General features: G+C 40.5%; 1 pseudogene; it reads left to right on the top strand.

The window, feature by feature from the left end:
* Positions 1 to 6717: 6717 nt before the first annotated feature.
* Positions 6718 to 16545, top strand: part of LOC103081047 (zinc finger protein 268-like) — an 11678-nt pseudogene continuing 1850 nt past the window's right edge.

Here is a 16545-nt window from a genome sequence, read left to right as displayed (position 1 = left end):
CTTTTTTTCTATTTTTCTAAAATTACTTACGTTCATATTCAACACAATTCCAATTTCCTTCTCCTTGAAACCTATGTGTTAGGAGATTCTACCCTTTCTGCTTCTCTTTCCTAATGGTTTTGTCATCACTGTTCTGAGTGTATTCCTGCATCATTTGATAATATCAGTTCTCTTGCCTGAAGCCTTTCCCCCACGCCTTACTCAAGTGAACCCCATGGAACCCACTCTCACACTGCACGACACAGTGCTTATTCTCCTCATGCTTTACTGCCCTCGCATGCTCTTTCCTCTGAGTCCAAAGGGGTCTTTCTTATATTCCCCACTTTCCTCGTATATTGTAAATTTTAAAAGACTTCCACTCTGAAGATTTAAGCTTTTTCTTTCTGTACTGGTGACTGACAGCCCCATCCCTTTTTCACCTGTCCTTTGGTACTGGGTTTGATTGTCCCACGGGACATCTTCCCTGCATGGGCCACTCCCTTGTCTCATTTTTCAGAAACTGGAATTGGAATGTCTCTTCTGCTGCCCCGTAGCTGTATGATAACTTCTTCTCACCTTCCTGTTTGTTGGTTCTGCTGTGCTCCTGGTTCTTCTTCCTGGCACTGGGGCGTGAGCCTAAATATCCTTTTTATGCAGTTCTCTTCGCTAGTCTTGCTATAATCTGTTAGTATTTTGGTCCTTCAAAAATAAGTCTTTTAAGGCCTCCATCTTCTCAATTCCCACCTCCTTCTCATTGGGAATGAGATAATTCCCAATATTTTCTTTTTTTTCTTTTTTTTTTTTTTGGCTACACCACACGGCTTATGGAATCTTAGTTCCTGACCAGAGATTGAACCCGGGCCCTTGGCAGTAAAAGCATGGAGTCCTAACTACTGAACCGCCAGGGAATTCCATTATTTCATTTCTTGCTTGTTCTACTTATTAGCCAAATTTATACCTTTTACTCTTTTTATACTGTGAGTTCATCCTGATGTTACTGTCAGATATATTTCCCTAAGCAACTATATATTCTGTCATAAGTGTGACAGGATAAATCAACAGTTAATCTTTGTATTATTAGGATTGTTTCAGCTGCAATTTTTGATTAATCCTAAATCAAACTATTTAGGCAGAAGTGATTTATTACCACACATCAGAAAATGTCCTGATGTGGGACTGCTTGACTTACTAAATCCCCAAACGTCTATCTCTGCCTCGCCATTCTAACTATGTCAGTATTTCTCAGATTTCCTCCCCTCATGGTCATCAGATGCCTCTTACAGTTCCAGCCAACACCTGCAGGTATACCAGTGGGCAGTGGAATAAGAAAGACTGTTTCTTCCCACATGGCCCTTTTAATCAGGCATTAAAATCTATTTCAGGAAGCCCCAGCAGACTTACCATGTTGAGCAGAGGCTAGATTGTTATCACATATCCCTGTGGAAAGAAGACTCTGGTGAGGGAAACGGGGCCATCACTGTCGGCTCAGCTCTATCATGCTTCACTCTCGGCAGGGGTATGGAAGTGGGTCCCATTTTCCTAACTGCAGCACATGGCCTTACAAATGGAAGTAGGAAATAAGATCAGGTGTCTGCCAGCCAGGAAAAGGGCAGCAGAACGGCTGGGTAGGCAGCACTGTCCACCTCCATCTACCTCTTTGGTTAGGCATCATCCAGTCACACCCTTCTTTCCATCCATTCATCTTCAAAAATATTCTATCACCCCTCTTGTCATTCTTCTAGTATATTAATGCAAGTCTAGGATCCTTGTTTCTAATCAGACGTGGTGGTTCTTCATGGTCTGGTGATCTATAATTAAAGATAAGTTATCCACATACAACCAGCCAGACAGGTAGAGTGGCAGAGAGAAGTGCAGGGTGGGTACAACAGGAACCTCGCTCTGGGAGAGCAGCAGGAGTGGCACAACAGGGAAGCATTGGAACCCGGGCTGGGCAGGCTGTGCCAGGGCTTCCTGCTGTGGCCGTGGCCTGGTGAGCCCGGGTTCTGCTGGCTTAGCATGATTTCCTCTTCCATTGTCTTCTGTGGCTAAACTCATGATGGGCCACAGCCAGTAATCATGTTTAATACAGTCTTGAATCATGTTTAAATAATCTTTAATCTTGTGAATTCCTGTCTTCTACTCGCTGGCTCTGGTATTCTGTCCTTGTTTCTTGAATTCTTTGTGCTCTTCCTTGAGATACCAGCAATGATCTAATTTTTCGCAATTATTTTTGCAAAGAAAATGCTCAACAGCAAATTCATTAGATTTCCTTGGAAATGAAATGAAGGAAGCCAGAGATGTGGGAACCAAGGGAAAATAAGCAGGAGTGTGGTGCCAGCAACAGAAGGATTGGAAGGGTGAAGTACAGAAACTGACAGATTCAGTATCCATGAACTTTCAGAGTCTGCAGGGACAACACTGACAGCCAAACATGAGCAAATATGATTTGAGGGCAAAGGTTAATTACTCACTGGCCTGTTGTCTTCTTGATGGAAACACTTCTGACTTTAAGACCATGTGTTGGGTTGGCCAAAGGTTCGTTCAGTTTTTTCCATAAGATGGCTCTAGTAGCACTTAGTTGTCTTTAACTTCATTCGAAACAGTTTTGTAAGATTGTATTGGGACAGCTGTCGTATCAGCATGCATTAAAAAAAATTTACCAAAATTGGTGAATTTTTGTGTAGCCATTTTAATATTGAAGGTGGAAGAAAGCAACATTTTTGGCCTATTATACTGTATTATTTCAAGAAAGGTAAAACCGCAACTGAAATGCAGAAAAGGATTTGTGCAGTATATGGAGAAGGGGCTGTGACTGATCTAACATGTCAAAAGTGGTTTGCGAAGTTTCATGCTGAAAATTTCTCTCTGGACGATGCTCCACTGTCAGGTAGACCAGTTGAAGTTGATAGCAATTAAATCGAGACATTAATTGAGAAAATTAATGTTATATCACAAGGGAGATAGCCGAAATACTCAAAATATCCAAATCAAACATTGAAAACCATTTGCACCAGCTTGATTATGTTAATTGCTTTGATGTTTGTGTTCCATATAAGTTAAGGGAGAAAACCTTCTTGACTATATTTCCAAATGCGATTCTCTACTTAAATGTTCCAGTTTTAAAACGAATTGTGACGGGCGAATGAAAAGTGGATACTGTACAATAATGTGGAACGGAAGAGATCGTGGAGCAAGCGAAATGAACTACCACCAACCACACCAAAGACTGGTCTTCATCCAAAGAAGATGATGTTGTGTATATGGTGGGATTGGAAGGGAGTCCTCTATTATGAGCTTCTTCTGGGAAACCAAATGATTACTTCCAACAAGTACTGCTCCCAATTAGACCAACGGAAAGCAGCACTCGACAAAAAGCATCCAGAATTAGTCAACGGAAAACACATAATCTTCCATCAGGATAATGCAAGACCACATGTTTTTTTTGATGACCAGGCAAAAACTGTTACATCTTGGCTGGGAAGTTCTGATTCATCTGCCATATTCACCAGACACTGCGCCTTTGGATTTCCATTTATTTCAGTCTTTACAAGATTCTCTTAATGGAAAAAAATTCAATTACCTGGAAGACTGTAAAAGGCACCTGGAACAGTTCTTTGCCCAAAAAGATAAAAAGTTTTGGGAAGATGGAATTATGAAGTTGTCTGAAAAATGGCAGAAGGTAGTGGAACAAAATGGTGAATATGTTGTTCAGTAAAATTCTTGGTGAAAATAAAAAATGTATCTTCTATGTTTACTTTAAAACCGAAGGAACTTTTTGGCCAACCCAGTAATAGCCAGTAATACTCCCTCCAAAGCCATTGTAATGGTCAGACATGCTCATGTTCATTTCTCACTGCATGGGTGTGGGTACTGTCCCAGTTGGGAATTGATGTTTGGGAAAATAAAATTTGGAGGTTGTGTACAAAATGAATAAGACGGTTCAGATTTAGGATATAGGGAAACCTGAAATGAGGTATTAAGATTCTGTGATGTTGCTATCTTCAAATCTGACCTGCTTCTGTGTTCTCTTAATACCCTTTTCTGTCCATTGCCTTGGTCAGCATATTACTTTGTGATACCTAGGTCAACTCTACCCGTTCTCTCATCTATTCAACCTCCAAATATTTGTGATTATGACTGAGGACTTAGTCCTCTGTCTAGTTCCCTATTCACGTTGTATTTTTGGATTTTGGAGTTTTTTTATGTTTAAATAGCATTCTGTCCACCCTGCCCCTTCTGTTTTTCATTTCTCCCCACCCCGAGAAAAACAATTTCATCTCTTTTAGCTCTTTCTTATGGTATTTACCTCCATGTTTTCTAAATAAACGACTTATTATCTTACACCTTGATTTTCTCCTCTAATTATTTAGTATGAAGGGTAAAGATTTCCTCTTCTCCAATATACACACACTCTCTTCCCATACCTCCATCATCCTAATCAAGCTATTTCATACTTAGATCAGTCTTCAGTTTTTATATCTTTATGACCATGTAATTTCTTTTCCTGGGCAAATCGTGCAAGTGTACAATGGTTAGTTTTGTTCATAAATCATTTTTTCTCGAGTTGTTTTATTGTCCTACAAAGTTTTCTATGTTATCATTAATGTATTTATAATTAATTTAACCCCAGACTCATCTTCACATGTCTAAATATTCTTTTGGTACATTCAGCTAAATTAGTGATTCTGTCAATATCATCTTCCTGGTGACATCACTCCCATGTCATTTGACTTGCTCCAGTGTAACCTGATTTTTCTCAAGACCTGGTTGTACAGTTTTTAACCTGGAATCTCCTTTTAGATTTTCTTTTCTATTTTTATTGTGTCACCTTTTCTCTTGGTTTCTTTTGTTGGGACACCTCTCACGGTAGCTTCCTTTGAAAGGGTGCATTTGATATAGACTTTGCGACCTGTGCCTCTACTTTACTACTGAATCTTCTGTTTTTTCTCTTCTAGTGATGCTAATGAGAAGTCAGATCCATTCTAAATTTTGATCCATTATGTGAAACTTTTGGTTTCTCTGGCAGCTTTATTAGCTGCTGCTGTCAGTGTTCTGAAACATCTCAATGATGTTTCTTGTGAATTTATTTTCATCTCTTTGAGTATTCAGTGGAACTTTATTCCCAGGAGGACTGTAAACGAATCTGCAATGGTTCTGCTCTTTCTCCTAAGCTTAGCACAGTGTTTGGCACATAATAGGTATTTAACGATTACTTGTCAAATGAAGCCTATGCTCAGAGATCCCTTCCCACTTCTTTAGATTTTGCTCATTTTTCCTTGTGCTTTCTAAAGAAGACATTATGCAAAATTTTGAAACCCAAGACTACCTTTATTTATTGCCAGTTCCCTTTGCCTATTTTCATGTTTTGTTTTCCTTTGTTTTCCCCAGAGCCCAGGAGTCTGGGTATATTTACACTTGAGATTTTATTTACATTCAGAATTGATTTCAGAAACTAAGAAAAACCTAAGGACATGACATTTATAAGGCAATTTTATGCTGTACTAGGATAATGTTACTATTTATAACGTGAGTATTTTCATTTCTAGACGAAGTTTGGGAAATTGATGGCTGTATGGAATGGCAGGAAAATCAAGGCAAGCTGAGAAGTATGTCAAAAGGCTATCAGTGTACTGCATGTGGAAAACTATGTCTTCTTCGTACAGATTATGTTTCTTCAAGACAAAAACTTCAGGGCTTCCCTGGTAAAGCAGTGGTTAAGAGTCTGCCTGCCAATGCAGGGGACATGGGTTCGAGCCCTGGCCTGGGAAGATCCCAAATGCCACAGAGCAACTAAGCCCATGCACCACAACGACTGAGCCTGAGCTCTAGAGCCTGCAAGCCACAACTACTGAGCGCACGTGCCACAACTACTGAAGACTGAGTGCCTAGAGCCCGTGCTCCACAACAAGAGAAGCCACAACAATGAGAAGCCCGTGCACCGCAACTAGAGAAAGTCCATACACAGCAGCGAAGATCAAACACAATCAAAAAAAAGAAATTTCTGTAAAGACAAAAACTTCATAAATGTGTCACAAATGGAAAGAGTTTGAAATATAATATAGATTTTAGTAATAATTATGCTGGAAAGAATCCTAATGGGTTTCATACACATAGGGAATCATCTTTCCATTCTAAACATGAGCAAGCTCTTACTGGAATAAAATACTGTGAAAGTAATGAATCTGGAAAAACTGCCAACAGAAAGTCACAGCTCATATGCCAACAAATACGTATGGGAGGAAAACCCTTTGAATGCAGTTACTGTGGGAAGGCCTTCAGCAGCAAGTCATACCCTGTGGTGCATCAGCAAACTCATTCAGAAGAAAATCGCTACAAATGTAGTGGATGTGGGAAAGACTTCAGCAGCAAGTCCTACCTCATTGTTCATCAAAGAGCTCACACAGGAGAGAAACTACATGAATGCAGTGTTTGCCAGAAAACTTTCAGTTTCAATTCACAACTTGTTACACATCAGAGAATTCACATGCGGGGGAATCCCTGTGAATGCTGTGAATGTGGAAAAGTCTTCAGTAGGAAAGACCAGCTTGTTTCACACCAGAGAACTCATTCAGGTCAGAAACTCTATTGGTGTCATGAACGTGGGAAAGCTTTTGGTTTGAAATCACCACAACTCATTATACATCAAAGAATTCATACAGGAGAGAAAACTATGAATGCAGTGCTTGTCAAAAAGCCTTTAATACAAACTCAAACCTCATGGTACATCAGAGAACCTACATGGGAGAGAAACCTTATGGTTATAGTGAATGTGGGAAAGCCTTTACTTTCAAGTCACAGCTCATTGTACATCAGGGAGCACACAATGGGGTAAAACCCTATGGCTGTAATCAGTGTGTAAAAGCGTTCAATTTGAAGTCACAGTTCATTGTACATCAGATAAGTCACATAGGAGGGAAACCCTATGGATGCAATGAATGTGGGAAAGCTTTTAGGATAAAGTCCTACCTCATTATACATCAGAGGACTCACACAGGAGAGAAACTCCATGAATGCAGTGAATGTCGGACAGCCTTCAGTTTTAATTCACAACTTGTTATACATCAGAGAGTTCACACAGGGGAGAATCCTTATGAATGCAATGAATGTGAGAAAGACTTCAGTAGGAAATACCAGCTCATTTGACAGCAGAGAACTCACGTAGGGGAGAAGCCCTATGAATACAGTGACTGTGGGAAAACTTTTGGTTTGAAGTCACAGTTTGTGATACATCAGAAAACTCATACAGGAGAGAAACACTTTGAATGTAGTGAATGTTGGAAAGCGTTTAATACAAAGTCAAGCCTTATTGTACATTAGAGAACCCACACAGGAGAGAAACTCTGTGGTTGTAGTTAATGTGGGAAGGCCTTCAGTCGGAAATATCATCTCCTCTCACACCAGAGAACTCATGCAGGGGAGAAGCCCTATGAATGCAATGACTGTGGGAAAACTTTTGGTTTGAAGTCACAGCTCCTGATACATCAGAGGACTCATACAGGAGAGAAACCCTTTGAATGCAGTGAATGTCGGAAAGCATTTACTACAAAGTCAAACCTTATTGTACATCAGAGAACCCACACAGGAGAATCCCTATGAATGCAGTGAATGTGAGAAAGCCTTTAATAGAAAAGATCAGCTCATCTCACATCAGCGAACTCATACTGGGGAAAAACCTTATAGGTGCAGTGAGTGTAGGAAAGTCTTTAGTAGCAAGTCATACCTCATTATACACATGAGAACTCATTCAGGAGACAAACCATACGAACGTCACAAATGCGGGAAAGCCTTCATTGTACATGAGTGAACTCATGCAGGGGAAAACCCTTATAAATGCAGTCAATGTCAGAAATCCTTCCGTGAAAAATTACGGCTCATTATACATCAGAATGCACACAAGAGAGAAGCCCCCTCAATGCAATGAGTATGAAAAAGCCTTCATTAGGAAATCTCAGCTCATTGTACATCAGAGGACTCATTAGGGGAGAAACCCTATGGGCGCAGTGAATGTGGAAAAACCTCTCGGAAATCAATTCTCAGTGCACATCAGAGGACTCATACAGGAGAAAAACCCTGTAAGTGCAGCGAATGTGGGAAAGCCTTTTGTTGCAAGTCACAGCTCATTATGCATCAGAGAACTCATACAGATGAGAAACATATTGGTGAAGTAAATGTAAGAAACTTTCTCTCAAAAGTCAATTCAGGGCTTTCCTGGTGGCACAGTGGTTAAGAATCCATCTGCCAATGCAGGGGATACGGATTCGAGCCCTGGTCCAGGAAGATCACACACACCGTGGAGCAACTAAGCCCGTGCACCACAACTACTGAGCCTGTGCTCTAGAGCCCGTGAGCCACAACTATTGAGCTCACGTGTCACAACTACTGAAGTCCACGTGCCTAGAGCCCATGCTCTGCAACATGAGAAGCCACCACAATGAGAAGTCCATGCACCGCAATGAAGAGCAGCCCCCACTTGATGCAACTAGAGAAAGCCCATGCATAGCAATGAAGACCCAATGCAGCCAAAAATAAATAAATAATTTTTTTAAAAAAAGTCAATTCACAGGAATTCCCAGAAAATTCGTACAGGAGAGAAACTCTATAAATGGAATAATCTCATGGTACACCATGTATGTATAGCATGTGGAGGGGCATCCAAAGAACGCTGTTTTTTATATACACCAAAAAATATCAGTAAATGTACACAGGAACCCTATCAATTCAGTGAACCCTATGAAAGTTCTCAGCAAGAAGTCATACCATTTCTTTAAGTTTGTGCAGGTGAGGAACAATATGAATGAAATGAATGTCAGGAAGTCATTTTCTAATATGCCAACATCCACAAAGAGGAACCCCATAATGCAAATGAATATAGAATACAATCCTTTGAAATTCATAATTTAATAAGAATTAGGATTTTAATGAGAGAAAATATAAAACGAATGAATTGCACGTATTGGAAGCTCATACCTTGGAGAAACCAAGCTAGAAAAAAAAAATACAAGAAAAGAAGATTTTATGAATGTTTCAAATGGGATAAAGCCTCAGCAGAAAAGTTTACTTCACTATTATTTTGGTTCACTTAGAAAAAATAATTTCCTTTACAAATTACTTAAAAGTTGTAAAGATGTTCAAAACTTTTAGGAAAAGATGGAGAAAATGTTTAAATGTCAATGATATGCATGTTCATAATAGAACATAAAGATTTTTAAAAGTGTGTAAGTAAATGTAATAACCAGGAAAACAATAAGGATTACATCATAAGACCTAGGATGTTTAGGATGTACTGTAAAATATGCTTTGTGTAGTCTGCTGCCATTATTAATTAGTTCCTTCTACATAGATTACCCACAATAGCTTTAGTTATTGCCACTCTTTAATCAAATTATCAAATTAAAGAATTCTCACCATTTTAATTATAGCAGTGTAATGGCAATTCTAGCCAATGTGTGAGAAGAAAAAGTTGTAAGGAATTGGGGGTTGGGGCTGAAACAAAAATCCTTTTGTTTGGAGATGTGATTGTCTATTTAGAAAAACCAAAATAAGCTACAGGCTGTAAGGCAAGGAGATGTTTTGCACAGCTCTGAGAGCTGGCAGCTTGGCTGTGAGCACGAGCAAATCTTTACAACGTCTCCACACTCAGATTCCAGGCCCTGCCGAGGGAAACATTCTGATTTGTCCTCAAAATATCTGAAGGCAGTTTTGCACTAAATCAACCAAAAGCTTCAACAAAGCTCAGACAGCTGAAATACAGATCAGATTGATTCAGCCCCACCCTATCTCCCAGCCTGAGAGCTGACATTAGAAAATATGTGCCCTTTTATGGAAGAAAATATATATTCAGAGCAAAGAAAATTATCAGGAATGTATAGGTACCTTATATAATGAAAACCATCATTTTACCAAAAAGACAATTCTAAATGTACATGTACTTAACAAGAAAACTTCAAAATCATGCAAAAACAGAGGTGAAAGGAGAAATATACTCTACCATTTTAGTTGGACACTTCAACAGTTATATCTCAGTAACATAACTTGGAGACTAAAAATCAGCAAGGCTATAGGAGCACTGAATAATGCCATCAATAAGCTGGACCTGGTAGACATGTCTAGAACATCCAACAGCAGAATACACATTCTTTTCAATTACATGTGAAGCATTCACCATTACAGATCATGTCCTAAGTCATTAATCCTAAAATTTTTTAAATAATTGAAACCATGCAAAATTTCTCCCATCTATAGTACAGTTTAACAAGAAACCAATTGCAGCAAGAACAGAGAAGTCTCCAAACACTTGGAAATTAAGCAACATAATTCTAAATAACTCATGGGTCCAAGAAATTTCAAGCATAATATGGAAAATATTTTGAATTATTATTATATATGATGTGTACAAATTAAAATACAACATATATCAAAAATTTTGAGATGCAGAAAAAGCAGTGTGTAGAGGGAAATTAATAGCACGAAATGCTTATGTTAGAAAAGAATAAGGGTCTCACATCAATAATCTAAAGTCCTACCTTAAGGAACTAGGAAAAGAAGAGTAAAGCCCAGTGTAAATAGGAATGAAATAGTAAGGATAAGACCAGAAACCAGTGAAACAAAAACAGTGGAAGGGGTAAGCAACACAAAACACAGATTTGACAACTTTGATGGATTAACTTCTTGAAAGACATAAACTACCAAAGCTTACTCAAGAAAGGGTAACCTATTACATTTCTTAAAGAAATGAAATTCAGTTAAAAATCTCCCAACAAAGAAAAATCCAGGCTCAGATAATTTCACTGATGATTTCTAGCAAATATTTAAGAAAGAAGTAATACTGATTCTATACAAACTCTTCCAGAAAATAGATGACAAATTCTTAACTCATGAACTCAGTATTACCCTGATTTTTTTTTTTAAAAAAAAGGATTACAAATTGTTTAAAAAACTACAAATGTTCCTCATGAACATAGATGTAAAAGTCCTCAAAACTAGTTAATTTAATCCAGCAATATATAAAAGGGTAATACATGAAGGCAAATTTGAGTTTATCTTGGGAATACAAAGCTGAGGCTGATTCAATATTCAAAATCCAATCACTAATTCATACCTGACCAACTAAAAAATAAAAATCATATGATCACATCAACAGGCATAGTAAAAGCATTTGTTCACATCCCATAACATTCATGATTAAAAACCTCAGCAAACTAGGAATAGGAAGTAGCTTCCTCAAACTAATAAAGCACATCTGGAAAATGTCTACAGTTAATGTCGTAACAGTCAAAGAGTGAATAGATTCCCCTAAGATTGAGAACAAGTGAAATATATCCACTCTCACCACTCTCAACACTGTACTGGAAGATTTAGCTGACTGCATAAGGCAAGACAAAGAAATTAAAAAGATACAGATTGGTGGGAATTCCGTGGCAGTCCAGTGGTTAGGACTCCGTGCTGTCACTGCTGAGGGCGAGGGTTCAGTCCCTGGTTGGGGATCTAAGATCCCGCAAGCCATGTGGCATGGCCAAAATTAAAAAGGATACAGATTGGAAAGGAAGAATGACAACTTTATTCAGAGACAGTATGATTGCCTTCACTGAAACTCCTTTTAAAACTTTACCCCCAAAAAAGGCACCTTGGGGAGGGCGGGTGGAGGAAAAATTGGGAGATTGGGATTGACATATATACCATACTATGTATAAAATAGGTAACTAATAAGGACCTACTGTATAGCACAGGGCACTCTACTCAATACTGTGTAATGACCTATATGGTGAAAGACTCTAAAAAAGAGTGGATATATGTATAACTGATTCACTTTGCTGTACAGCAGAAACTAACACAACACTGTAAATCAACTGTGCTCCAATAAAAAGAATTTTTAGGGCTTCCCTGGTGGCGCAGTGGTTGAGAGTCCGCCTGCCAATGCAGGGGACGCGGGTTCGTGCCCTGGTCTGGGAAGATCCCACATGCCGCGGAGCGGCTGGGCCCGTGAGCCATGGCCGCTGAGCCTGCGCATCCGGAGCCTGTGCTCCGCAACGGGAGAGGCCACAACAGTGAGAGGCCCGCATACCGCAAAAAAAAATAAAAATGAAAAAAAAATGAAAAGAATTTTTAAAGCCACTGTAACAAGTCAATTTAGCAAGATAGCAAAATACAATTTTTAACTAATAGTGTTACTTTTTAAAAAAATATTTATTTATTTGGCTGCACTAGGTCTTAGTTGCAGCATACAGGATCTAGTTCCCTGACCAGGGATCAAACCTGGGCCCCCTGCATTGGGAGCGTGGAGTCTTAACCACTGGACCACCAGGGAAGTCCCAACTATTACCTCTTTAATTCAACACTGAATATTGGTGGTCCTAACCAGTGCAATAAGTTTTTTTTAAAGTGTGAAGATTAGGAAGAATGAAAGAAAACTTGTCATTCCTACACAATATGTTTATGTACCTAGAAAACCCAAAAGAATCTACAGAACCTGTTAGAATTATGTGAATTTAGCAGAGTTGCTAGATATTGATAGAATGTCAATATACAAAAGTAAGTGGTATTTCCATATATTACAAAAAAATTAGATAATGGAATTAAAGTATCATTGACAACAGCATCATAACTATCAGAAATAAGACTAAAGAAAAGTCTCTATACAGAAAACTACAAAATACTGCTTGAAATTAAATAAATGAGATCTATTTTATATTTGAGAATTGGGAGACTCAATATTGTTCTCAAACATTTCCCAACTTGATGTATAAATTCAGTGCCATCTCAGCATCCTAGTAGATGCACATTTGTCAAAAGTAACCAGCTGATTCTGAAATTCCTGTGAAGATGCAAAGGGTGAAGCATAGCAAAGACAAAGAGGAGGAAAACTGAAGGATACACACTGAATATCGACTTATCCCATGATTAAAATAGTATGGTTTTGTGTAAAGCTAGACAAACAGAACAATGGAACAACAGATCAGAGAGCCCAGAAGCAGACCCACACATGTACCGTCATCTGATTTAAGACAGAAAGTGCCACTGTAGTGCAATGGTGAAGACTCTTCAATAAATCAGGTGAATTGGACGTCCTACGGGGTGTGTGCGGGGGGGAGTTGACACACCCATACCTCGTACCATAAGTTAAAATTATTTCCAGATTAATTGTACACTTAAATGTAAAGGGGGAAAAATAGACCTTCTAGAAGGTTACATGGGGGAAATTTTGTAGCATTTGAGAAGGCAGATCAAGTGCAAAAAAGGCAAAGCTAACATTTGGTGACTTAAGTCCAGGGTGGTCACCGTCGGGGGATAGTGACTGGAAACCAGCATGACAGAGCCTTGAACCGTGCTGGAAACGGTGAGGACACAGTATCTGCATGTATGGGAAAATCAGAGGTAAACCCTAAAGATCTGTGCACTTTATGTAACTTACAAGGATAGAAAATCAAAATCATCAAGAACTTTCACAATGTGCTTTCATTTTCTTAGACTTGTATGTCTGTTCAAGTTTTCACATGTAATATTATGTTAATTTAAAATGCTTTTGGTTAAATATCTATTTAGGTTTTTTTCAATGACAAAAATAGATAAATAGATTGATTTTTTTCCTGCTCTGCACAGAGTAGGCAATCAACAGGTCCTGAGAGGATGGATCCCTCAAATGGAGGGACACTCACTCATCTGTGATGTCAGCGTCCAGCCTGGGCCTGGGGTGTAACAAGCATGGTTACTGAGTAACGAGAACGTAGTGCGCAGCGAGACCTCCCTCCTTCTCTCCCACCCTCCGAGTCAGTGTGCTGCTGGGTGATGTGAAAACCAACACTTGGGGGCCAGATGGGAGCGGGCTAACCTCAAACCCACCCTCTACCAGTTCTGTGACTAGACCAGTGACTTAACCTCTCCGATGGGCATCTTGTCATATGGGAATGATGGCAAAATACCCACCTCACAGAGTCCCGCATGCTCAGTAAATAGACCCTGGGCTCTGAGTCCCTGTCCCCCCGACCCTGCACCTGACCTACCACCAGAGGGAACGAAGGTTTGTAGCAGGTGAAATGGGCCTTGTTTGGGCACAGCACCAATGCCCAGCCACCTTTGAGCCCGAAGCAGAAGGAAAAATCGGTAATACTCATCTCATCTTTAAAAATTTTTTTTAAATATTTTCTCTAGCAAAAAAAAAAAAAGCATTCCTAGTGCCTCTGGGTCAGTATGTTGGGAGGGTTTTCCTGTTCCCTGCCCCACCTGCATCTGCCATCTTCCAAGAAAGGAAGGACAGGTGAGTCACTCTTCCAAGCTCTTGTTTACGTTCCCTCTGTCCTTCTCATCACTCTACCCAAGACGTCACACATCCCCGCTCTTTTTCTGTCAGGCATCGGTTTCCCAAGGGTGTTCCCCAGACGGCCTGCTCCCCGTAGTTCTGTGAACCCACGAACGGCCCAAAGGACTGGTCTCCCATGGCTGCAAGCGCCCCAATATACAGACAGATTGGGCTTCGAGAAGGCTTCCTGGGGCAGTGCAGGTGGGCGAGCAACTCCCTCAGGGGGACCTCTGGGAACGAAGGTAATTCCCTGGAGGGAAGAGGGGTTCAGGGTGAAGCAGAGGTTCTTAGGAGGCTGTATCTAGATGGGCTTGCAGCCTTCCGTGGATCAGGGATTTTTAAAAATGTGTTCAGCTACTCACTATGGGGGAAAGTACATGAGTGGCCAGGACATTTCTGAAAAGGAGAAGTCCTAAGGCGGAAGTTCCCTTAGGACTAAGGGGGAAGTTCCCAGATTCTGAATGTGTTAAAAGTGAACAACGCCGGTAAGAAACAAAACGGTAAAGAAGATAGCGCGTGCAGAGTACTGACTCGTCTAATGATCTCAAACCAAAGAGGAAAGAGGGCCTGTTATTATTACAAATCATAAACTTTACCAAGAGGAGAGAAGGTACAGGATCAGTACCTTGTCCAAAGTCACACAGCTATTAAGCAATTAAGCTGGGAGTCCGCCCCAGGTAGCCTGGGTCCAGAGAGAATAGAAAATCTGGAAATAGCAGGTAAGTATGCCTTAGGGTGCTTTATGTGGTAATGATTGCATTTCAGACTAGTGAGCATGGAAGAGAGAGGCAGCCCCTATTTACGGTGGGTGTTGGATAATTACCTTTTGGCCTACCTTTTGTTGGAAGATCAGAGCTCTATTAAAAATGAAGCTTATGGGGCTTCCCTGGTGGCGCAGTGGTTGAGAGTCCGCCTGCCGATGCAGAGGACGCGGGTTCGTGACCCGGTCTGGGAGGATCCCACATGCCGCGGAGCGGTTGGGCCCGTGAGCCATGGCCGCTGAGCGCTGCGCGTACGGAGCCTGTGCTCCGCAACGGGAGAGGCCAGCCACAACAGTTGAGAGGCCCGCGTACCGCAAAAAATTTTTTAAAAAAATGAAGCTTATGGGGCTTACTTGGTGGCGCAGTGGTTGGGAGTCCGCCTGCCGATGCAGGGGACACGGGTCCGTGCCCAGGTCTGGGAAGATCCCACATGCCGCGGAGCTTCTGGGCCCGTGGGCCATGGCTGCTGGGCCCGCGCGTTCGGAACCTGTGCTCCGCAACGGGAGGGGCCGTGGCGGTGAGAGGCCCGCATACTGCAAAAAAAAAAAAAAATGAAGCTTATGAAGAGTTTCCCCTGATTTAGAATATTTGGAATTATTATGTGCTTAAGTTAAGAATGTATGCTTTTGAGCCTGACAGTTAAAGGAGGCCACTTATTGGTTGGAAGTGTTTTAAATGCACTGGGCCCTATTTCCTTTTTAGTAACAAGGGAACATAACTCGCTCAGAGGTGGCTTGGGAGGCTCAAATAAGACAATGTGTGTAAACAGTAACTTCTCACCTGGCAGCCAAAAAAAGTAGCTGGTTTTATAACAATGAACTAGAATCATAAAATTTGTTGAATTACATTTAAATTTAATAACGTAGGTACTTGGCCATTTTGGTTTCCATTGAGGTTTTAACTTCATTGATGCTTCATGGGTGGAGTGCAACCAGGAATATTCTCGCTGAGCACCAGCGGTCCTGGAGAAAGGGCCTGTGATCGCATTCCCACAACAGGAGAGTTTCCTGCAGCAAATCTCCAATTTCCTCTCTGTTCACCCATATCCGCCTTAGTATACTTGGACGGTGGGGATTGCTTCCCCCAACCCTGTTGTCAGTGTTTTTTCTCTCACTTCTTGAAAAGAACCTCAAAACGAGAAAAACAGAAGATTACCTTTCTATAAAAATTAGAAAACATGGATAAGCAAAAGAAGAAAATTTAAAAGCCAAATAAAAGTAATAAAACAATAATTTTGTCACCCGGTGGCAACCAGGGTTTAACAATGTGGCATACATCATTTTGTGTCTGTACTTTTCAAATGGGCTCGTCTCACTCACATTGCTTTGTAACAGCCGTTTTTATTGTACAATGTATCACTTAGTCCGGTCAGAAAGCATTCTTTCTCCTCGCAACTACTAATTACCCTCCAGGAGCCCATCCTGTTTCTGAAGTGTGATGTGTTTAGCAATAGTCCACCAGACTCTTGGGTCGTTTCCGGATTTTCAAGTGAACAAACGCTGAAATGTTTCT

This window comes from Lipotes vexillifer, unplaced genomic scaffold (genome assembly GCF_000442215.2).
Source record: "Lipotes vexillifer unplaced genomic scaffold, Lipotes_vexillifer_v1.1 scaffold1529, whole genome shotgun sequence".
Taxonomy (NCBI): domain Eukaryota; kingdom Metazoa; phylum Chordata; class Mammalia; order Artiodactyla; family Lipotidae; genus Lipotes; species Lipotes vexillifer.
This window is presented reverse-complemented; position numbering and strand designations above follow the sequence as displayed.